A 26764-nucleotide genomic window follows, 5' to 3' on the forward strand; every position below is an offset into this window, starting at 1 on the left:
CTTAAAATCAATCAAAGTGATTCATTTTAAACAAATGCATCCGCTCCCGAATAACTCTTTCTTTAGTTCGATTAGCGTCTTTAAGGGTACCATCGATGTTAGACAAATTTCTAAAGTTAACTTTATAAGGGTATGATTTCTCTATTATCAATTTCTAAACAACTTTCAAATTAAAAAAAAATCATGTAATTGTTTAAATTAGAAGACAGAAATTTTTATCATGTAGTATTTTCATGCAGTTACATTTTTCTTGAAGAAAAGCGAATAAACTTACCTCTTTTTAGACGTGTTACTTCCGCACCAACTTCAATAACAACGCCGCTTGACTCATGACCCAACATCATTGGAGAAGTCATTTTATTTTTGCCAATGGCTCCGTCTTTCCAGAAGTGGATATCAGAACCGCAAATTTCAACAAAGTGAATTTCAACTAAAACTTCTGAGAATAACAGAGATGTAATGCAAAATACTTTAATAGAATACTGTATGAGTATTATTATAAGTACTATGGTACGATGTAAGAAACAAGAAACTATTATTAAATACTCCAGCTTTTAAACTGCCTCCGCATATTGTGGGCAAGTATTGTGGTATTATAACTATTTTTTGTTCTTGTTTCTATTGCCAATCGCCAATACCAGCAAGCCTACTTGGGAAACTAAACAAATTTATGGCAGAGGCTGCTTTTCCTGCTTTTCAGTGGCGCCATCTATGGCCAAGAATACGATTTCAGCCACACAAACGTCACAGCCCGTTTTACAGAGTGGATTCATTCCTACATCCATTCCTTCATCCACAGATCGTAATTTTGATCTGAACCAAAGAATAATCAGTCTCCATTTCAGTACTTCGAGAAGTATTAATTTGTTATGGAAACTTGAAGAACTTTGTGACCCCTACAGATTCAACGTGTACCAGTGCTTCGGTCGGTGGGACGTGAGCTCCCGTTCTCACGAACACGAGTCCAACGTCCTCCCAACCAGGCTGACCCGGCCCCATATAACTATTTATAATAATTATTGCATATTTTTTTAATTTGTAGCATTTATATATCAAATGATTTCTCACTCTATCTTTAAAAATGATAGTTAAAAAAATATTCTCATAGAAAAATAACGAGCTTTTGAATACAGTTTAGTTTATTTTCCAAAATATTCATATAACTCATACTTACGAAATTGTAATCGAATCGAAATTTATTCAATCTATGCTAGTGCACTTGCAGCAAATTCAGCAGAAAAAAAGGGAAATCATATGTATAGATTATTAAAAAATTAGACATTGTGGGAGTTTTTGAGACTTCGGGATAGGAAAAGTGGAAAAAAAGGAACAATTACACCGGGGAATAATTTTGTTGCATTCATTCAAATACTTCATCTTGCCTAATACGGGTGTTGTGATATCAAATCTGAAATTAGTTTTGCTGCTAAAGCACAGACTAAGTGAAATTTTAAGTCGATTTCTTTGGTCATATATATATATACACTGGTTATCATAAATTAAGGAAAAATCACAAAAATAGCGATAACTCTTTCAAAAGTAAGCCAAACCGTGCAAAATTTGCATATGTTGTCCACTAAGAGTAGCTGAGTAAAATTGCAATATGCAAATTAGTGGCGCTGCACTCGGCTTACGTCATCTGCCTGGAGCATAAAAGTCCAAGTTTGAGAGAAAGCACACAAATTTTACTGTGATTGCGACATTGAAAATCTGAGATAGCCAATTCGTAATAATGACCTCTAGGCATCATTTGCCTGAAGAACTACGATGGAGAGCCATCGGGAGACTAGAGGCAGGGCAGAGTCAATCAGAAGTGGCCAGATGGCTAAATGTGAGTCCATCTGTGGTTCATAGACTTTGGAGGCAATTTCAAACCACAGATTCGGCATCTAGGAGGTTCAGTCAAGGACGGCCAACTGTTACGACCAGTGCCGATGACCGATATTTGACATTAAGTGCACGCAGGAATAGAACCGCTACTCCGACACATCTTAGATCCTCTCTTGCTGCAGCCACCGGAAGGTTGGTGTCAACGTCAACTGTGCGCAGAAGGCTCCACGAAGGTGGTCTGTATGCGAGACGACCAGCCATTTGCGTGCCGCTCACATCACGCCATAGGAGAGACCGTTTGCAGTGGGCCCGACAACGTGTCCACTGGACGTCAGATCAATGGAGGCCTGTTCTCTTTACGGATGAGTCCAGGTTTAGTCTAGAAAGTGACAGTAGACGTTATTTGATATGGAGAGAACCTGGGACCCGTTATCATCCATCAAACATCCGTGAAAGAGATGCATACGGAAGAGGCAGTGTCTGTGTTTGGGGAGGCATATCCTTAGGAGGGCGCACATACCTCCATGTCTTTCCAAGGGGAACCGTGAATGCTCAGGTTTATCGAAACAACATCCTTGATGCTTATGTGCGCCCATATGCCGGGGCAATTGGTGATTGCTTCCTGTTACAGGACGATAATGCAAGACCACACAGAGCTCGCATTGTTGATGATTATCTTCAACAGGAAACAATTACTCGCATGGAGTGGCCAGCTCGATCCCCGGACTTGAATCCTATCGAGCACGTTTGGGATGCTCTAGGGAGGCGTGTATCTGCCATCAATCCGCCCCCTCAGACCCTTGCCACGCTTGCAACTGCTTTACAAGAGCAATGGCTCTCACTTCCTATTGCACTGATAGACCGCATAATTGAAAGCATCACACATCGCTGTTTGTGCTGTATTGCTTCTAGAGGCAATCATATTCCATATTAAAGGTACTTTTTCTATTGCAAACCGATACTTCCAATTTGTTTATTTTATACATGTGCTAATTTCTATACTACTATTAATGTCTGATAATTTCTTTTTATGTTGTTTAATACCTTACTATGTGTTGTATATTGTGGGTAAGTTTCATAAAATTCCATGTGTAATTTCTTGAGTTATCGCGATTTTTGTGAATTTTCCTTAATTTATGATAACCAGTGTATATATATATATATATATATATATATATATATATATATATATATATATATATATATATATATATATATATATATATATATATATATATATATATATATATATATATATATATATATATATATATATAAACACAAATTAACATGAAAAACATGAATAAAATAAAAATAAAAAGCTAAATGGTAGAGAAACAAGAATGGTAAAGGCAAATAGTCGTTGTCAAGACACATCTAATTGCCATAAATAATGCGATACTTCTGAATAAAGAATAATTATCCTAAGATAAAAATTATTCTTTATATGTGTCGATATCGCAAAAACCTAATGTTGTAAAAAATCATGAAATAAAAGAAAAATGTAAAAGGAAATCAAACTTACCGGCGTGAATTAAAACGCGGTTTAGGTTTAAAAGTACAATAATAAAACAGTTAACAAAAATCGCGAAGATGTAAAATATTGCTTATAGCTTGAATCGAATATAATAAATTTAAAAAAAAAAACATTTGATCGAAGAAGAAGAAAAAATGTTTAGGTAAAATATTAGTGCTGCCATCTATGAGAAACAATTAGTAAAAAGGTAATAAAATTGAAATAAAAATAAAAATGTTTAACGGATTGAATAAATTAGCAGTCTTAAAAAAAAAAAAAAAAAATCATTAATAGGGAAATTAATTTAAAAGTCAGTCTGTCAGGATAGAAAGCCGTTTATAGACTCATCCTTCATTCAAAAAATCTAACATAATTTTACAGAATACACATATCCATCTTTCATAGGGTGACTTATTTAAAAATCAGAGCCTGCATACAGGAATAGAAAACCGTTTATAGGTTTTATTCTTCATTCATACAACCTTACATAATTTTAAAGTATACACGTATCATCTGCATTCATTTGGGGTGGTTCTTTACGAACCAGAGCCCATTCCACTTATACAAAAATAAAAATAATTAAATAAATAAATAAATAAATAAACTGTTTATTATACTGGACAATTAAAATTAAATTAATTTTAAGAGGCTACAAATATTAAAAAGTAACTAAAAAATATTTAACTAATCCAGTATAAAAGGTCATACATCCAAACTATTCCGTCCAGTGGCTTTAGGAATAGTTTATCATAGTTAGTTCCTACCTTGAAAAAATCAGAGCTTATTCTTAAAACAGAAAAATTAAATAAAAATTAAAAATTAATGTACCAAGTTTTTTAAGATTTTTTTAAAATAGAAATTAAGAAATGAACTAGGAAAATGGCTATTAATTAAATCGTTTTTATATATATCAGTATCTAATAAAAACTCGTTATAGTTAGAATTATTCCTGTAAAATCTATGAATTTGATTGGCAATAATATTAGAAAAAACCTTATTGGCTAAGTTAGAGTTGAAATCTATGCATTTTTTAACTGGAAATTTAAATTCATTTCTTTTGTCAAAAAGTTTAAATGTAATATTTTTATCTGCATTAATATTAAGAGTCAAATCTAAAAAATTTGCTGAAGAATTACTATTATTTGTTTTATTAAGAATTAATTCATTTGGATAAATATGTTTTGCTAGAATATCGAAATCATTAAAATTAATAACTAATAGATCATCAATGAATCTGAGAAAGAGAGAATCAATTGGAAGATTAACATGTGATTTTACAAATCTATATTCTTGTAGAAAAAGAAAAATATTGCAGATGTTAGTACTGAAATTATTTCCCATGGGAATACCATTAATTTGTTGAAAAAGGTGGTCATTGAAAAGAATATAATTGTTGTTAAGGTTAATATGTACTAGAAAGTTCCAGTTATCTTCATTAATAATATCACTGAGATTAAACATGCTATGAATTTGAAGAAGGTCATCATGAATTTTATTAGTTGGAAGGGAAGTATAAAGGTTTTCGAAATCAAAACAGTGAATTGAATCTACATTTTTTAAAGTTTTTAGTGTATTTAAAACCTGAATGCTATATTAACCTTAACAACATATATATATATATATATATATATATATATATATATATATATATATATATATATATATATATATATATATATATATATATATATATATATATATATATATATATATATATATATATATATATATATATATATATATATATATATATATATATATATATATATATATATATATATATATATATATATATATATATATATATATATATATATATATATATATATATATATATATATATATATATATATATATATATATATATATATATATATATATATATATATATATATATATATATATATATATATGGGTCATTCTCACGAAAACTATCATTTATCAGTTCATAAAATCCCAAAAAAGTAAAGTGAATAAAAAGCTCTGAAACTTTTTATATTAATAGAAATATGTAATGACATTATAAAGAAAGCATATATCCTATAAATTATACTTAATATTTAAATTTATTAATTTTTTAATTTATTTTTCAAATTAAGTAATAAGTAAATTAATTATATTCACTATTTAAAAAGTGAGGGAATGACACTAATAGTGAGGGAATGATATTTTATTTTAATGCATGTTTTTATCTAAGTTACATCTACCTAAAGTTTGAAAATGATAACATACTAAGTATATCTAATATTTATTATGATTTAGTCTTATACATTTAATATTTTTTACAGGTTTGGGAAATAAAATTGGCTGGCACGATTGAACAAAAATAAAATTTAATAATATACTCATCTTGAATCATTCCCTCACTTCAGCGTCATTCTCTCACTTTTTACACAAGTGAGGGAATGAAGAATTCAATAAAATTTAAAAATAACAATTAGTCCTAATGAATTTCTGAAGTCAATCACATACAATTATATTCATACAAGAAAGCAACATATAATTATCCACTTTCTCGATGAAGTTGTATTTTATTTTACTCTAAAAAATGACATGAGGGAATGACAAATGTAAAAAATTTTACCTGGTTTGATTCATTCAAATGTATTCCACAGCAAAGCTTCTTTAAGTTGAAGATGGAAACATACTGCAATTTTGTTCTATGATGCCAGTTGTTAACTTCTGAAGTTTTTATTAAAATATTTTTGTTCTAGGAAGATTGCAGGTGATAAGAACATTGTTGTGAGGGAATGACGCGAAACACTGGGGACAAAGTTTAAAATAGTGCTGTGTTAATATTTTAATCAGAAATTCAATTTAAAATTGATTTTCTGAATTCTATATTTTAGTATTCTGAAATAAGAAACACGAATTTGTAAAAAAAAATTTTGTATTTCAGAAACAATTTTTTTCTTTTTTTAAATCAGCAGTGGGGACTAGACTAGTGAGGGAATGACATATTGGTATATTTTAATTACCTAAAATAAATAAAAAATAAAAATTTATAATTTTATTTTTATTCTTTTGTTAGCTTGCATTCTGAAGAACGCTTTCCCTGAATTTTTTTTCTTCGTAAGCTGTAAAACAAACATAAAATATACTGGGGACATGAAAATGACTGTTTTTGTGAGAATGACCCATATATATATATATATATATATATATATATATATATATATATATATATATTGTGAAACAAACGAACAATCATATAAACAACAGAAAAAGCGCAAATGAATAAGTTCTAGAACCAGACGATTGACCGAGTAAACAACGTAATAATCAGGAAAAACCAAGTTTGAGAAGCGAGTCGGTGAATTCGACCCCGATTCGAGACCCGATTCTCCGCTGAATTGGATGGAAAAGTCACCGCGGATTACAAAGAAATCACGGATAATACAACGAAACTCAAAAAAAAAAGGCAGAAACTTGAACAATTATTTTGAAATCTTTTTAGTGGAATTTATGAAATCTATCAATTAAACATCAATAAGAAATCTTTGCTCTACGTCGAAATCACTGAAATAACAAACGGTAGGAAAAAGAATGGTACCTACTACATACATACATCATGAAAGTGGTCATAGATAAAAAAAAAAAAAAGTATTCATTTACACAACTTGGGTCGAGAATCGATCACGTACTATACAATTTTCCATCTCCTCGTGGAACTCGCGGATAATCGAAGCCGTGGATAATCCACCAGTGGATAATCAGGACCCCACATGAAGTAATAAAAATGAATGAACAAGTTCACAGGTGGCAGAGCATATAAAAATGTACTAAGCACAAATAAACAGGTTCCATAGACAAGCGGTCGAACATATAAACAATGCAGTAACAAGCAAATAAATTTGATAGGCAAGCTATTCAGCACAAATATATTACGTCATAAACACAAAAAAACAACCTTGATAAACAGACCATCATGTAATAATCCCAAACAAGCCAGCCTATGAAATGTTACAGTGCGTGTTTCAAACGAAATAAGAAGAAATAATAAAAAAAAAAAAAAAAAAAAAAAAAAAAAAAAAAAAAAAAACTCAGCATGAGAGACATGGTGGTTCAAGAGATAGAGCACTTGCTTCCCAAGTTTAAATACTAGCAATAGAACTATAGCTTGTCTTTTGTCAATATTAAATCCACTCCCAGCTCACACCTACCACAGTACTGGCGCAAAATAGAGTCAGTGGTAGACGGATCATGGGTTGGAATACCCTTGACATCAGGCTTTGCGTGGGAGGTTTTCGCTGCTTTCCTCTCCCTCAAAAAGTCCAGAAGAAGGCTAGTATAATCCAATGATCGATCCAAGACTGTTGTCTGGGTTAGGCTCAAATACTACAAAGTTGAACAATAATAGTCGTAAACTCAAAATTGCATCGGCTGCTCAACGCCGTTTATAAAATAAAATCAAAAACTAAGTTGCCTACGTCGTAGTGGCTCAGAGATGGAGCTCTCGTCTCCTAATGAGGTGACAGAAATTTTAATCCCTGAGATGACAAGTCGATATGAATTCTGCTCCCAGCTCGCATCTACTACAGTGGTGACATAAAATATCCTGAGTGGTAGACGGATCACGAGTGAGAACTCCCTATCCTTTTGGCTAGCCATTAAAAATTTTCGCAGCATTTCTCCCCTTTAAAGGCAAATGTGGTTGATTCCAACAAAAATTCCAATAAACTTGCCATGTAGTAACGAAGCTATAGCTCGTCCCATAGCTTGATCCAGGAGTTCCCTTGTTTTCTGGGTAGGATTGAAAATTACAAGGCTATAGATCTGGTAACCGAAGAACATTAACAGAAGCAAATTCAAAAATGGTTTGCCAGTTTAATGCCGATTATAAAATATAAATAAATTAAACAAGCTTGTCAGGTGGATGATCAAGCCTATAAAAAAAGGTAATAAGCCCAAGCAGATAAATTTATGATGATGACAATTGAACATCTAAACAACATAAGTAGCACAAATAAACAAGTTCGAATGACGAATGATTGCAGTTGGTACCACAGTACCATCATCAGAGCCGAAACATACATTTATTGAGGGCTTTAAAAAAATAAGTTACGAAACTGTGAAATACTTACCATTCATATTTATAGCTTTTTGCAGCTTGGATTTTGCATTACATATTTTCTTTTCCCGAAATAAGGATTATTGTTATCTTTAAGAACATCTTACTTTTTTTATTTACTGTATTTCGCGTGATAATAAGCAATTAAAAGTTTTTATATATTTACAAAAAATAATTGGACTGGTTTTAATATTTTTAAAAAATTATTTAAATATGTGCCATTTTGCTTAGTCTCGATTTCAAATTGTTTGATAGTTTTATAAGAAACATAGGTAGAAGTTAGAAATATTATTACTAAACATGTGTTATCAGAATAACTAAAAATTAAACTGTGTAAATTTCAATAAAACTGTATACATTTTTTAACATGTAAAAAGTGAAAATAATATCACATAATAATACAATAATAATAACGAACCTATGATATTCTTTTGGTACAATACATTAGCAGATTTTAAATAAATAACAATAATTAAAAATATAATATAAATTAATCAAAATCTAACAAATAATTGGAAAAAGAAGTTTATAAAAATGAAAGCAAAAATAAAATTAATGAACTTACAAGGCATATTTTTTCCGTCTCTTTCAATACCGCACATAAGTTTTTATTTTCCATTTCTGTTCTGAAGAAGTTAAATTAGATTTCCTTCGTAAACTCTATTAAAATCTTATGTAGAAGGTCATTCTTATAAGATAAAAAAATACGAGATAAGAACCTAACTAAAATAAAAAATATAAAGGAGCAGGTATCAAGCATATCATAATTAAAAATCAAAGTTCAGCGACTATTCAGAACTTTTTACTTCATTGTGCAGTTTTTGTAAACTTTAAAATCTGCTCATTTCACTTTGTCGTATAATGATAGTGTCATGATTCCATAACTGTTATTTGAATATTAATTATTTCTTATCATTAAAAATGAATTTAGATTTTCATAGTGCATTGTTCAAAAAAAGCTTTGTGCTTTTCAGAAGATAAAAAAATCATTGAACCTTTTTACTGCTTATAATTATTTACACTTATAATTATTTATAGGTAGATATAGAAAAACTACATATTTTTATCAGAATAATTGTTCAACAAATTTTAAAATTATCTGGCAATTCTAATAAGAGATAAACAGCATAAAATTTGCACATACGCTTTACATTTAGTGCTTCCAAACACATTAAAACTGATTTCTTACACAATTGGTTTTTTTTTTTTTTTTTTTTTGAAGTAGCATGTAACCTTATTTATGTAAATAACTAAATAACGCATTTTTTTAACAGAAAAGATTTTATACACAGAGTATGAAAATTCAAATGCGTAATAAGACTCAGCTATAAATATTTATCTGGACTATAAATATATATGTATATATAGTTTAATGAATATAGTTTATCTAATATAAATATAGTTTAATTTTTACATTATATTCACTTTTAATCTACCTTTCTTTAAAAAGTGGGATTTAGACTAATTTTAAACGAACAATTTTAGTAATTATACTGAAAGAATACTCGTTCCTTGCACGGTGTGAATAAAAAAGAAATCAATACTGAAAAACACTACGAAATCATGTTTAAAATTTGAAGGCATATACCGACATAATTGAAGAGCTTAGTGGAAGAAGCAGGTAGGTGACATTTTTAGAGGAACAAATAAATCCGAGAAAGTAACATAAAGTGGTTACATCAATATGGGTATGTTTAAAGTAACATTATTGTTTTTCCCGCGTTTATTTAATCTTAATATTACTAATCTAAATTAGTTTTTAGTATGCTTGTATGATATTTATTTCAAATTAAGCAGTGGTAAAGAAAATAAGGCAGATAATTATTAGTTCAGTCTTCGAATAAATTGGTAATAAAATAGTTCGGATACGGCCTCTCTGAAAATGTCACTTACCTGGTTTTTTCACTAAGTTCTTCAATTAAAGCTAAAATAATTTCAACTATTTTATTTAATATTATTTACTGCCCTTTCCTGTGGCTTTACGTTACTAAACTAAGCAAAACTAGCTTTTTTTGTTATCCATTCAGAATAGAAATTAACTGTACATATTTAACATCACTTGGTGTGATGATATTGATCTGTGCCAACTCATGATAGTCAAAATTTACCACTATCAAGCAACTTTCTTCGGTACATATCCCTTTCAAGGGGCCGTCGGTATTCCACAATTTCTGTATTAAAACTGGCAACCAGGTAAACTTAGTATTGGCGCAGTTTTAATATTCCCCAAATATATCAATGTAATACTTATTTTATATCTATATTAGTATATTCGGTACTAATTAAATAATCCTTCAACATTCAAGTTTTGTGCGAGCTACATGTTTCAGTGGCAGCAAACTAAAGCCGAATGTTTCAAAAGAATAGAATTTTTATCATAATTTGATAAAGATTTTAGATCATGACCATTTCTCTATTTGCTTTTTAATTTACTGTTTAAAATATATTTAGTGGTGAAAAAATGTTCTTTTAATTCTTTTTCATTCAAACATTATAACATTATCTTTTCTACCACTAGAAAAAATATTTTCTGAAACAATGGAAAACCCGTTTTAGAACTATTATCAAAACTGCACCAATAACCATCTTACCAAAATTAATAAAGCGTCATCTGCATATGACGATTTTTTACTGTTCTCCAATATATTTTATCCATTAACTATGTTTTTCAGTACATAGGTAATTTTTTTTATTTCATTTAATACATATTACCAACATTAATTAAATATCATTGTCGTCAATAACAGTAGGTGATTTTTCACTGTTCTTCTAAACAAATAAAAACCTTTACTTCATTACTTTTGCTTTTTAGTACATTGCTTATCTCTTCTATTTCAATATCCTTATATTACCTAAATTAATGAAGCATAATTATCGTCAGTATGGGGATTTTTTACGTTTCTCCTGAATGAATTAGAACCACTTTCCCATTAATTTTGCCTTTTAATGCATCAGTATTTTTTTTAATTTCAATTACCGCTAGTTCTAAATAATTATTTTTTTAGAAACTACTATAAACAGATAAATTCAAAACGCGCGGTATGAGGTACCTTAAAAAATATAAATTTGACGACATAATGCACATTAAAAAATATAATTTTATGGCATAATTAAACTAGCATTTCTAAAAATTTATTGACTGTCATACCCCTTGGTTTTATTAATCGATAGACGCCTCATCCAGGGTTTGTACTTGTCAGACTGTACAATCTTCTGCTTAAATGACTTAAGTGTTAAGATAACATGGGTGCCTACTTAAATGAATGGAAAAATGCCATGTATTTATAAGTTATCAAACCAAATCTGCATTTTTTAAGAAGTTTCAACCTTGACGATATATATAATGTTATAATATGTAGCGTGACATCCGTGGACAAAACGTTTTTATGAGATGAGAAAAAATCGCTCTGATAAGAAAAAATGGCTAGTTAGGCATTTTTTTAAATTTGTTTACAAGTCCAATGTGGGTAAAAGCATAAAAAAATTTTTAAATAACTGTCAAAAATATTCATAGCACTTATACTGTATGTTGGACCAAAAATATTGTTAAAATTTTCTTTGACCTCTAATATGGTGCATAGTTGATTAACCTTATCGTATTTCTTAAAGTTAATTACCAGTTACTATAACTTGACCCAATCAATAACATGGTTAAATTTAACTCCCTTATTTTGACAGCAGCAAATTGAAACTCTTTTTATGATTCAAAGTAGATATAATATGGTTTAACTTTGAAGCCAAGTTTTCAGAGAGTGCAGCATTTTTGTGATAAAAATAAAACAATTATAGATAAGCATCTTTAATTATTGAAGACTATTATTGCATATACTATTTTTAGCACAAAATTTAATTCCATTGCATTATTTTATTAGATTAAACTTTGTACAAATAATATTACATGTTATTATATATATTCTGCTCCACATTAATATTTAAAAATTGAGATTAAAATTATTAAACAAATATTATATCCATGAAACATCTGGTTTACAAACTTCAGAATATGCATAATTAATATGATGTTGTTTCCATAATCACGAATCTTTAACTTAATATTTAGCAATCGAGCTAACAAGTTTATTTGATTTTACTATTCGTTACTTGCGTTTACTTTCACAGTGATGGAAGTCATCGTCTTAGAACACTAATGCAGTTTTCACTGAGTTCAAACAGAAAAACTACAGACATAAGGTTAAAATTATTAAAGTATTTGTAAATGTTTTTAAAATTTTAAACAAGTGTTTTAATTTTTGAGCAAGTGTTTTAATTTTTAAACAAGTGTTTTAACTTTTAAACAAGTGTTTAAATTTGTAAACCCTAAATTTAGAAATTTGTTTGTTTTTTTTTAATTAACATTGTCTTAAAATATTCGTCTTAGGATGAAAGCACATATAATTGAAGTTTTTCAAATGAAAATAAACAGCGCATAAATTTTTCACACTAATCTTCAACAAATCATTTTATGATCCTCTATGCAAATTAAGCTTCATTTGACGCAAATTATATTTGGTCATTGATGCTCGTTACAAATATATAATGATTATGATTACTTTTAAATTATATTTATATTATTATATTTTTTGATAATATAAATATATTTATTATATTTGAAGTTTTTAAAATTGCTTTTACTACTATAACTAGAAAGGGTTACACAAAATTGAGGGAAATTGCGCCTTATTTTAAAAAATCCATTTATTCAAAATTAAAATATCATATACTCATTTAAGAGCAAAATGTATAGTCTAAAAAGGGATACGGAGGGGGAAATATGTGAGAGGGATGTTCTTTGGCTGCCGGCAGGATTCGAATCAATAATCCTCATGTTCGTAGTAGAATGGTCTAACCGCTATTGCCGTACTTTCCATACCAAAAGGCGTTCAAAAAAAACTTTATATATTGTGTTCCATTATGACCAGCGTGACATGCTAAATTCCAATTTCAATGGTACAAAAGGTTGCAATTTGGAAAATAGGGTCGAAATAGCTTAGTTAAGAGACCGACAAAGCTTTTAAGCTATATCTTAAAACTTTTAAATGAATGGAATGTGTGTAAAAATGTGACATTCTAGTGGCCACATAATAAAGCTTCGTGACTCTCCATCCCTGACTAGACCATCTTACTACAAACCCGGAGGTCCTTGATTTGAATCTTTAAGGTAACCTAAGAACATCTCTCTCTCAAACATTTCTCCCTCTACCTCATTTTTAAGATTATGCATTTTACTCACATATGAGTATAGTTCGTTTATCAGGAGTTGGGACTTGGCTTCACCTCCTCGGACGCAGAGTTCATTTCAGCGAGGGATTAAAAGGAGATACATATCCGCTCTTGAAATTTAGACATCCTTTCACGCGCTACAAACGCAAACAGTGAATTCTATTTATACCTTTCGTTACTCTAGCTAATTAAATATATTTTAAATTTGAAAACTGCTGCTTTCCCAGCAAAATGTCTCAAAAAGAACAAACTATTCACTCAAGAAAGAGAAATATTATCAAATTTATGAAATATTTAATGTTAAAAAAATGCACATAAAGATTGCGAAATAAATATTTTTAGCCATACGATCACCAAATAGCAACCTTGTTCAGGGATTGTTCACATCTTTCTCCCAAAAATAGCGAAATAGTATCGTCGGATACCGCGTGACGAAGGCGGAGTCAAGTGCCAACTCCTGGTATCAACTATATATGCTGTTTCAATTTTTAATACATGGGACTTTTTCAAACTCGAGTTTATTTTTTTCGGAGCAGTTTTTGCAATTTTTCTCTCCATTTTGAGAAACCCTTTGTATGGTGCATGGTTGTACAAATCTGAAACTAACTTTTTCTATAAGGTTAACGCACATGCTATCACATTTTATGTATCAAATTGGATGTGTGCACAAAGTGTTCAGCGATAACTGCCCATAGTTTTAGTTTAAGAGAATTTTTAAAATATGAATTCAGAGACTGTGCATTTTAAGGGGGTTAAAGATTAATATTATATTAATTATTATTATAATATAAAAATTGTTTCAGAACTTTTACCAATCACCTTGAGATCCAGAAGAGAAGTAACTTAAATAATCTAAAGAGAGCAAAGGGAGAATTAAGATAATCTAAAACAATTTTATTTTTCTAGTAAAACTGGAATGAATTTGCCTTTAACTTAAATACGCTTTTTTTCTTTATCTTCAGTTATACTGGTCTAAAACTAATTACTATTTAAATCAATTTGACAAGGAATGGATGCGATCAATCTAAAGCCAGTTTATTTGACTTCTGGACTAACCATCAGTGAGGCTAACTAACTAGGTATATAATAGTTATATATACCTAGTTAGTTAGCCTCACTATATTAAAATAAAAAAACGGTCTTGAAAGTAGAAAAAAAATTGTAGTAACAATGGTGATACACTTCCTCTTTTTATCATTTTATTTTCATTTTTTATTACTATCTCTAAGCGCAATATCTATATCAGTGAGGTATACATGAGATCCATAACATATGTCTATCTGAAATCTGACCAACAAAAAGAAAATAATTTATTTAAGAAATGATAAGCAATCTAGCTTCATACATCAGAACTAGCATTTTATGACAGATACTAAAGCGAAGGAAATGATAGTCGGTTTCGGAATGTATTAGTACTTCAAATCATTAAACTCAAAATATTTTTTCTCAGCTAAACCAGAAATTGTTATCTGCGAGCAACGGTTGCAGTTAGAAATCTGTGTATTTATTGTTTTCAATTTCGTCTGACGTAAACTTTGTTCTGACAAATCACCCACATTCCGCATAAATGTTTTACTTCTTCGTTATTGCTTGTTTGATTCTCAGGCAAAATTATTTCTTTTTACCATAATTCAACTTCATGTATTCTGGTAACCTTTCTCCTGGTTTTTTGGGGTAATTTATATTCTAGTTTATTTTTTGTTTAGAAAATTTCATCAATAAATAAGAACAAATTAATTTTAATATAATTTATGAAAGATTTGTTGACACACTTTTTTATAGTAAGTAGACTTTTAATGCATTTCGACAAAAAAAAAATTTGTTTGATAGAAAATCTTGAAGATCATTTTGTTCAAAAAAATATTTACAAATGATTTAAAATATAATTAAACAGCCCTTAAAAACATCCTACAGAATCAAATGAATTGGAAAAAAAATTGCGTTTCATTTTCTCGGCAGTGTAAGCAATATTCTACACGAGTGCAATTATAACATGATAGAAATTTATACTATAATGAGAAATGAAATTCAGCTATTGAACTCATAATATGCAGTTATTACGTGTTCAAAAATGCAGTTATAATATATTCGAATTTGATATTACAATGCAAAATGAAGTAGAGCTATTGAACTCATAATATACAGTTATAACATATTCGAAAATGCAGTTATAATGCATTCGAAAATCATTTATAACATATTCGAAATCGATACTGCAATGCAAATTGAAATAGAGCTATTGGACTCATAATATACAGTTATAATACATTCGAAAATGCTGTTGAAACATTATCGAAATCAATACTACCAAGCAAATTGAAATAGAGCTATTGAACTCTTAATATACGGTTATAATAGATTCGAAAATGCAGTTAAAGTATTTTCGATATTGATACCGCAATGTGATATTAAATTGAGGTATTTAATTCATAACTGATATAAATAAATTAGTGCATCTCAAAATAATATGCCTGGAATCACTTGTAATATGTTTTTAAACGAATGGATCAATAACTTTATTTTAACAAAAAACTATCAATACATTTAATTTTCCCGCTATAAAGACGTGTAGTTATGGTTATATCCTAGGGTTTCCTTAATAATGTTTTAAAAGTTTGAAAGTTTTATTACTACAGTAATTATTTAGGTAATTTTTTGTAAATATTTTCAAATCGTTTTTTTTTTTCATTAATTTAAAGCATTCCATGCGCTTAAAAAGTCTTTGAACTTTTACATGCTCAGCATTTTATTTTTCTCATAATGCATATTTTAGTTAGAAATTTTAACTGTAATATTTCAGTCATTTTTTTTCATACAATATACTGATAGAACTCTCACATTTATGCCAAAATAAAAAAATTTTACTAGCAAATGACGTATTTTTTTGGCGCCAAACATAAAAAGAACCATAGACATGAATGAGTTAACAAAGAAGTTGCAACAATACGCTTCCCAATTAATATAAACAAATATTATTTTCTTATTACTATATCATAAAATGATAATTGACGTTTTACCGTATCAAGCGACAGCATTTGGCGTAAAATTCGTCGCTGTAAACCAGCTCATGATATTCAAAATTTACCACAATCAATTTCTTATAGTTCTTATACATTTCGAGAGTCAGTAAAATACTTATTCCAGAATTTCTATATTAAAACTGTGAATTTAATAGTTTTATTAGGTACCGAATATATAAATAAAACATTTTGTACTTATATTAGTATTTTTGATACCTATTAAAACAGCACCAATTACAATAATAGCCGCAGTACCTATTATAAATATTAATTAACCATATTTTGCTTTAATAACAGTATGATGGAATTTTAAGTTTCTCCTTAACGAATTCGAACCTTCACTCCATTAATTTTGCCTTTTAGTACATTGTTTACTTTTTTATTTAACTTATCACCTATTAACAAAAACAGTTAAGCATCGTAAGAGTTATTAATAATTTGACGGTTTTTCACGTGTTTAAAATGCGAATTAGTACTATTTATCCATTAATTTCACTTTTCAGTAAACATTTTTTTTAATTAATTTACGCCAATTTTAAATTATTCAGTTTTATAGAAACACGGTTAAAAACATTACTATAAACAAAATAAACATGTGATTTTACATAAAAATAGGAATACTAATTTGGTGACGTAATCCTCCTCGGCTTCCATGTCCTATTTTATCATTGCGATTTGAAATAACAAGAGAAAAATAATTCAATATTAAAAGAATATGCAGTAAACAACTTTTTGCGAAAATAAATTTTTTTTTGCTAAAATATTGCTGTAAAATACCAATTGCAGAGATGCCAACTTGCTCCGGACAGCAAATATATATTTTAGAGTGGTAGTTTATCAATTGTGATTTTTGGTTTAATAAGTTCAATTTAGAAGATTTTTATCCACCACTATTTCTGAATAATTCGTAGGCTTATATAATTCACCACTTTATAGTACTTGTGTCATGCTATACCTTTTAAAAAGCAAGACAAAATAGTCAAATATTTGAAAAATTTACTTTGTAATTATTTACCGTTTTTTTAATTATTTTGGCGTGTCCGGAGCAGTTGGCATCTCTGCAATTGTGGTCCGCATTGTGCACCGGTCATCTTTAATAGCCAGACAAACTGATACTCATTTCCTTGAAGCTGGTTAGACGTCAACCCACCACGAAGGATAATACCCGGTTCTTTAAAGATGGTGAAGTCTACCCAGCATCAGATCAATAAGTACAAAATTATAATTTGTAATTCCAAATTAACTCAGAAAGAATAAATTTTAACACTAACACTAAATTTTCCTTTTGGTAAAAAAATTTTCAATGAGCTTTTATAGTATCCAAAATTAAAATACGAGTTCAAAAAACTAGTTTGTGAATTAAATTTCTGTGGTAAAGAAGCAAATTTATTAAGTTTACAAATTTCGTCCCATTAATTTATCATGCGAAACAATTCTATATTCTATATGATTATATAATATTTTTCTTAGAATTCTATATTTTTTTGATCTCTTAGTTGTATAATTTTTAAATTCGATGAAACAAACTGTTCATAGTCAATAAATAGAAGTAATTGCGTGACAATGGTAGGGATTGGTAATATTGCTCTTGAGAAACTCAGGAAGAAAAAAAGAAAAAAAAAAGATCTATTTATTGGTGCAAACACAAATACTATATACGATACCTCACAAGCTTTACCTCATAATGAAACAGATTTATTTTGTTTTTTTAAAACATCTTCAAAATCATTCGATCTTTTTCAACTCTTTTAGAAAAAAGAATTGCGTTAAATCTTTAAGCCTTATTCTTCATTAACAGTCCTGTCACTTCCTAACTGTAACCGATTTAGTGGAGAACAGACTATCCAATTCTGGAGAGTTAGCTGTGAATGTTGACAACACAATAAGACAAGTATCACATTTATCTGGAATCCTCGTTACAGAATTCCGTGATCAGGCTCACGATTAGACCCTTTCGGAGGAAAAAAATAAGTATCAGTTATTTTAGTGCATTTTAGAAGAAATTGTTCTGTGAATAATGAAAGCAATCAGGCTCATTCTAACCATTGAAATATTTTACTGAAGCATTTTTTTTATTATATAAAAGAATATATATAGATGGGTGTCTTGGGATATTCATTCACTTTTAGATGCACCTGGATAATTTTTTTTTTAATTTTTTTCCTCACATGCGCTTTATAGAGCAACTACTTCAATTCTACTATCTTGCGCAGTTTTTATTATTATTTTTTTAATTTTAAAGCAATAATTTCGTTATCAGTTTAAAATTGATTCAAACGCTTTGTTTATTTTTTTTTAAATATTTAAGCTATAGCAAAAGTGGCACTAGACCTAATATATATTTCGGACATTTACCAAAGGTCTAGTCATACTAGGTCTGGTTAAGTGCCATTGCCCGGTATACATTTGCCCGGTATACTCTACACTGATGTTTTTTTAAGGTCAAGTGCCACTGCCTGGTATACATTTGCCCGGTATACTCTACACTGATGTTTTTTTAAGGTCAAGTGCCACTGCCCGGTATTCACTTGCCCGGTATACCCTACACTGATGTTTTTTTAAGGTCAAGTGCCACTGCCCAGTATACCCTACACTGATGTTTTTTTAAGGTGAAGTGCCGCTGCCCGGTATACATTTGCCCGGTATTCCCTACACTGATGTTTTTTTAAGGTCAAGTGTCACTGCCCGGTATACATTTGCCCGGTATACTCTACACTGATGTTTTTTAAGGTCAAGTGCCACTGCCCGGTATACATTTGCCCGGTGTACCCTACACTGATGTTTTTTTAAGGTCAAGTGCCACTGCCCGGTATACCCTACACTGATGTTTTTTAAGGTGAAGTGCCGCTGCCCGGTATACATTTGCCCGGTATACCCTACACTGATGTTTTTTTAAGGTCAAGTGCCACTGCCCGGTATACATTTGCCCGGTATACTCTACACTGATGTTTTTTAAGGTCAAGTGCCACTGCCCGGTATACCCTACACTGATGTTTTTTAAGGTGAAGTGCCACTGCCCGGTATACCCTACACTGATGTTTTTTAAGGTGAAGTGCCGCTGCCCGGTATTCCCTACACTGATGTTTTTTTAAGATCAAGTGCCACTGCGCGGTATACATTTGGCCGGTATACCCTACACTGATGTTTTTTTAAGGTCAAGTGCCACTGCCCGGTATACATTTGCCCGGTATACTCTACACTGATGTTTTTTGAGGTCAAGTGCCGCTGCCCGGTATACATTTGCCCGGTATACCCTACACTGATGTTTTTTTAAGGTCAAGTGCCACTGCCCGGTATACCCTACACTGATGTTTTTTAAGGTGAAGTGCCGATGCCCGGTATACATTTGCCCGGTATTCCCTACACTGATGTTTTTTTAAGGTCAAGTGCCACTGCGCGGTATACATTTGGCCGGTATACCCTACATTGATGTTTTTTTAAGGAAACCTCGAAGGAAAAGTGGATGAATACCCCAAGGAGCCATATAGATGATATTAAATATCAAAAACTTGTAATTGAGTTATTACTCAAAAGAGTAAATTTTGTTTCTTTTGCAGCGGTTAATCCGAATGTATTACTCCGCCAGAAGTTATAGGGCTAAATTAATTTTTCTCACAAATGTAAATATAAAGAGATCAAATAAAATTTCCTTTTTACTAAAAATTTTAAGATAATTATATTTAAAATAATTCATACTTTTTTATCTATTTTGTAATTATTAAACGTTAAATAAGTTATATTTACCTTAATTAAAAAGCTTTGTGTTAAACTGTGTCCAGTCAAACATATTCAAACAAAGTAATGAATACAAAGTTTTGAAACATTATTTAAATAGTAGTTGAAAAGCAAATTTGTTGTTGAAGTTTGAATTATAACTAAGCAAGACATGAAAATGAGAAAAATAAGAGTTGACACAACATCTCAAGTGAGTTGATATTGATGCCGCCTGATATGCTAGACAGTGAAGTATTTCACAGGGGACATGGTTTCACAATGGGACATGGTTTCAGAAAATCTGTCATATCTGATCAGAAGATCAATTAACTTAAAACTGAGTACTTTTAAGTTTATTGAGTCGATTATTACGAATTTGAGGTTAAAATTTAAAAAAATTGGTTGATCCAAAATGTTGGACATTAATAAAAAAAATATTACAGAAAGATGCACTTTGATATTTAATAACATTTTTTTAACAAATTGATCAGAAATTCTTTCTTTATAATTTGTAAGCCGATTTGAACGCAAAAACTAATTACTGAACTGATTTCTCGCTCACTATGTATATAATGAGACTGGCGATAATACACTAAATGAAAAAAAAAGAACGTTAATTGTGAAAATGAACGAAAATAAATATTCAGAATACATCTATTTACAGATCTTAACAAAAAATAAAAGTAATTTTGAAATTGGAGGCAGACAAAATGTGGCCTTATTTACACTTTCGAACTAAAATTAACTTCGAGCTCGAACTGTTTAATATTTAAATCTCAATATACAACGGTAACATAAATAGTAAAATTGAGGTTTCACCAAGAATTGTAACATTTTGTGCGTATAAAAATTGCTCGCCATGAAATTGATATGAATGTTGAAAATTGATATTTTAGCGAAATTAATAAACGTTGAAATCTAATTTTTTTACTATTAACGTGCATTTATTAAAGACTTTTTGAACGAGGCAATGGGAGACATTTATTAATAGATAATTTAGATAATTTAGAAGCATGCAAATGACTATATAATAAAAAAAAAGTAAAAACCTTTTTCATTTATGTAATAGATAGTCATTAGTATGAAATTTTTATGTAAATATTCCTTGAAAACGTTTATTTTATTTAGATAAACATAGCTCAATTTCCTAATATTTTTTAAGCTTAACCTTATCTGAATTTTATTGTACAGATTGTTTATTTAATAGCAAAATATAGTTCACTCTTTTAGTCATTGGATATTTTACTAAAAAACACACATTAGAAGAAACTCTTGTAAATATTTTGTTTTTTTCCCTTTTTTGTACCTCGAAAATCGATTTTCATCCCACTATGGGGATAGCTAAATAACATGCTTAGAATAATAATAAATATATTTAAAATATTTGTTGAATAAAGTTTTTTGTATCAAATATAGTTTATTTAATTACAGGAGTTACAGAAGAAGTTTTAAATTTGTATTTCTATTTCATCTCAATTTTAATGCAAAAGAAAATAGCAAATTAAATGTACAGTGCACAAAACAGAACAGAATACCCAGAATAACTTTTGACCTAATGATTGGATTTTCGCGCACTGAGACTCTATGTGTATGGTTTGAGTGTCTCATCTTAAATATGCAAAGTAATTATTTAGTAATTATTAATAAAGTAATTAGTAAGAATTTATTTTCCGCTTGAAAATATTTTTTTTATAACTGTGAGAAAAAATTTCAATTCGCTGAAGGGGTTCAGACTTTTAACCACTTACGCGTCCAAACTATTTTGGTCATATTTCCCATATTCCAGCTTCCCCTTACCTTTTGGTGGTCAAAACTCCAAATCAGTCGCATGTTTACTCAAGAAAATGCGTTTTTGTATCTGATTTCATAACTTAAAGTATCGTCTGCTCGAATTAAATAACATATTTAAAGTGCCGCCCTATAACCATTAAGATAGAGTCAAAGTGCGTGAAAATCAAATCATTAGAACAAAAGTTATTCAGGATGTTACGGTAAATTATTGTGGAAAGTCTCATAGGTATGACGAAAATATTTCCTCAATTTGAAACTCCTTCGTAGCGCATTGAGGGAGATTAACTACAATGGCGAAACTAGAATAACGACTAGACAATCGAAAATAAACTGATTAGTTAAGCTGTCAGGTTGTGTGGTGGTCAAGAAATTGGCCTTGTACTAAGAAGATCCTGAGTTCAATTTGCAATTTATCTATTTATCTGTGTCGTGTCGTGTATATGGCTCCCACGTTAAAGTGATTATTGAAGAAGTTAGGTACTGCAACTTTTTTTTTAAAGAAAAAATGGAATGACGAAACATTTTTCTTTAATTTTGCGAAATTCGTTTCCTTGAAGAAGTGACAATAGTTATTTTGTCACATTAACAAAATTTTGCTAGGATCATATACCAGGAAACGGTTTCATCAAAAACGAAGAAAGTTTCGTGATAATCAAATATCCATTTTTTGCAGTGTACGTTAATGAGATAATGAAAAATAAAATTAATAAGTATTGTTATCTCTTAACTTTTAAATTTAAAACTGTCCCCGATTTCGAAATATGATAGTATCATTTAGTTAGAAATTTTGACAGGATTTATAGAGGCAGCTTCAATGTCGCAAAAAATGTTTTTGATAAAAGCTACTAATTTAATGAACTAATTACTTTTCGTCTGATAAATTTTGCTAAAAAGTCGTAGATATTTGGAGTTAAAATTAATTTTTGTTTTATATATACTAAATAATTGCTTAAAATAAAGTTGACATCGAAGTTTTTCGAGAGAAACTTATGAAATTAGTTTAATATATTTATTAAACACATAAAAATAGTCTTGGAATAAAAAAGTTTAAAAAAAATATTAGATTAATTTTAATATAAATTCCTAAATCAAAAAGAATTAATAACTATTACCATTTTTAACGCCCCTCACTTCTTGTTAACCAGAAATAAGTTAGTTTTAAGAAAATTAATCTTACTTTTTTCAATTATATTTTGAAAAATAAAAATACATCATGCAACATCGTATCATAAAATAAATTATCTTAATGAAAACGAGAATAATTTTATTCTTTTCGCTTTTATGTAAAAAACATTTTTAAAAAAAAGCGAACCTTTTCAGAGTTTCTCTAAAATTTAAAAATAAATTATTTCACGTCGCATTTTTGGATACGTATTTTAATATTGTAAAAATAAATTAATCTACTTCACATTTTCGGACACATATTTTGATATTGTATTGTCTATATTCCAATATATTCAAATTTATATTTCATTAGAAAAATTCCTAATAATAGATTGAACTAGCGCAATACTAATGAATTTTTAAAAATAAAAAATAGAAAAACATATAGTAAAAACGACTAAAAGTTCTGAATGCAAAATTGTCTTTTTAAAAAATTGAACAAATTTACAAATTATTAATTATTATTAATTAATTATTAATTATTACAATTATTATTATTAACAAATTTACAATTTGCCACAAATTAGCTTAATTCTTAATGCTGTTAAAAGCATTGCAATCAATGTAAATAATGATAAAAAGTACTCTATAACAAGAAAGAAAGTATCTTTTTACAAGTAAAAGCACTGCTGAAAATATAGGACTTAGGAAGTTACCTCAGCACTTAGGAAGATATTGAACAAGTATTGTAATACTGTTAGTATCATCTACTACATTTAACCAGTCAAAAAAAATTATTACAATACGAATTTGCTGCTTGAATTTTCTTTTAACTTTTACCGTACAATAAAATACGGATCAATGCAGCAGATTAACTGTGCAATACTATAATTACGATTAAAGACAACTGTTTCAATTAGGGTAGACGGAAAACATTTGAAACTGTCCATAATGGAACAACTGTAACTTCACTTTCGAGACATTATGTCTACTTCCTTCTACTTTAAGAAGCAAATTTTATTTTATATTATAACCGTCGTTGAACTACCGACCCAATTTTGGGTTTAAGACTACCAATGTACTACTCCGAAGTCATGTAATTTTGAACCCTATCCAGAAGATAATAGATCTCCTGGATCAAGTGATGGGAGAAATTAGCCTTTGTGGCGGACCTATTAATTGAAATAACGAGCATTTGCGTTACGGCACTGCTCCCACGGTTAGCTTAACCGCGAGGGGACTCATAATCTATCTACCACTGAGAATGTCTTACCTCAGCACTGTGATCGGCTCGAACCGGGTGCAGAATTCGTATCCACCAGCCATCGCTGGTTTGCAAACCCGGTTCATGTGTAAAGTTGTCACCTTCATTTTTGTTATTCATTAACACTAAAAGTTATATTTACAGCTAGATACGATAAACATAAGAGTTAGTGAAGTTTATGATCTAATATAAAGCAAAAATTATTAATTTAGGATACCCTCGGCAGTTGTTGCCCCCTTGACGTGCTGAGATGTCTTGCGTGAGCTTAGCACTCGCTTGAGCTATGGCGACTGTAGCTTTGCTGCTAGTAGGAGCTCTTAACTCGGACAGGTAAAGTACGAGGCTCCAGACGAATACTTCATGAATGGAGTGTAAGTACCTGAGATTGATGTAAGTTTCATCAATAGTTGTTGTTAAGGTTTAACTATACCTATTAAAGTGCGCATAAACGCTTGATTCCGCATTAATTTGAAATAAACTCAATTTTTAGAGTTTTTCAATACTGTATTCGGATAGGAATTACACTATAGTTTTTATAGTGTATGAATACAATAAAGCCCTTTAAGGTATTGTAATTGACTACTTTTGTAAGTCGATGCGACAATCTGTTCATTGTTAAAAAGCAAAAACTGATTGTAACCATCACGGGGGCTGGTGAGCGAAGTCAGCAGGGGTCAAAGCACTCTAATTATTTCTGTGTTTCTGCTTTACGACCCTTTTCGAATTTAGTTAAACCTCGTTGCTAGATTTAAAGCTTTAATTCAAAAGGCTTTATGCAGTAAAAAAAATTTTAAAATCTTTTTTCTTCATATTTATACAAAAAAGCTAGGAAAATTTTTTTATATTAATTTACTTTTTTTACTGAACAGAGTTAAGCTCTACATTCCTTATTTAGTACGTTACTGAAACAACAATAAATTTTGAAACAAAAAACAAAAACAAAAAAAGAGATCCTACAGAAAGAAACTTTTGACTATCTTACAAAATTTGGAGCATCGCACAGACTGTCCTAGAACTTAGCTCCAATAATATATGATAAACACGTAACAGTTTACCCGCAAAACAGTAGTCACTGAACGAGCTTCAGACAATTGGCGAGGGAATATATACAGTTACACAAACGCTTACACACCTGTGGAGTTTCGTTTCGCAGTTTCATGTAAGTGTATATCAAACGTTTCTGTATTTGAATATCGCTAAATATCTCGCCACTAACAGCAGTCGAATCACCAGTTTGATGAAACGATGTTTCACACAGTTTATGGAAAGCGTCATCTCGTGCTTTGACCTTTGCATTGCGATCCCATATTGTACTGTGAAAGCTGCTCGTTATCGTAAGTTAACAATAATGTTACCTCTCAGAATTTTGGTCATTAGTTTTGCAACACCCTTAATACATGTAGCATCGAAGGAGCTGCCCAGGCGTAATTTTACAATGTGTGTTAATTTTATTTATTTTATGCCATTTAGTGCTTATCTTACTCACCTCGGCTTACAACTGATAATTGATGCTGATAAGGCACGATGAATTAACATCAACAAGAACAATTACCGCGATAATTAGTCCTGATAGTTTACATCGCAATAAAATATCATTTTTAGATTAAATAAGTTTGGAAACAAAAAAAAATCTGAAACTAAAAATAAAAGATTTTGAATGCTAAAGAAAAGTTTTAAAAAAAAAAGTAGTGCGTGGAGTCCCTATGCGCGGAAGAAGTGAAACTTCGTAATGTGGAAATGAAAATAGGAAGGGGTAGAAATTGATTTTTAGTGAAATCATCTTGTTTCTTTAAGACAAACTTTATTAACAATGCTTACAATTCACAATTGATCGCATCTTTTAATTATCATTTTCGAGTGGAGAAATATCCAAATCTATAACATTTACAATGAGATTATGATAACTAAAGTAAGATACGAAATGTTTGAGTTCTATTTTTTCAATATTTCTTGCAAAAACTGCATCAATGGTAGTTACCCCTTTGGTTGTTGGATCATTTCTACCATTTATCATTTCCAATCCAAATTTGTCTTTAAGGAAGGTTAATAATGTTTCAGCTTCAGGTAATTAGAAATTCACATTGAAATCTACTGCAAGGATCACAGACCGCTCACAATAATCAATTTCTTCACCAGTAACGTGTGCCAGAGCTTGTGAACCTGCAGTGGATAGCGGCAATAAAGATTTTGCAGTAAATAATTTAATATCCCTCATGGCTGCATTTGGTGAAATA

At 29.8% G+C, this 26764-nt stretch overlaps 1 pseudogene across 1 annotated transcript in view; it reads right to left on the reverse strand.

Annotated features, from left to right (window-relative positions):
• Positions 1–13638, reverse strand: part of LOC107455402 (sorbitol dehydrogenase-like) — a 36156-nt pseudogene extending 22518 nt beyond the window's left edge. The window contains exons 1-2 of the transcript XR_015435782.1: positions 13548–13638; positions 275–439 (exon numbers count right to left, since the gene is read on the reverse strand). The product of XR_015435782.1 is annotated as a sorbitol dehydrogenase-like (transcript). The remainder of the gene's footprint in view (positions 1–274; positions 440–13547) is intronic.
• Positions 13639–26764: the final 13126 nt, after the last annotated feature.

The sequence above is a fragment of the Parasteatoda tepidariorum genome, chromosome 7, assembly GCF_982258835.1.
Source record: "Parasteatoda tepidariorum strain Cologne lab strain chromosome 7, Ptep-v5.0, whole genome shotgun sequence".
Taxonomy (NCBI): Eukaryota; Metazoa; Arthropoda; class Arachnida; order Araneae; family Theridiidae; genus Parasteatoda; species Parasteatoda tepidariorum.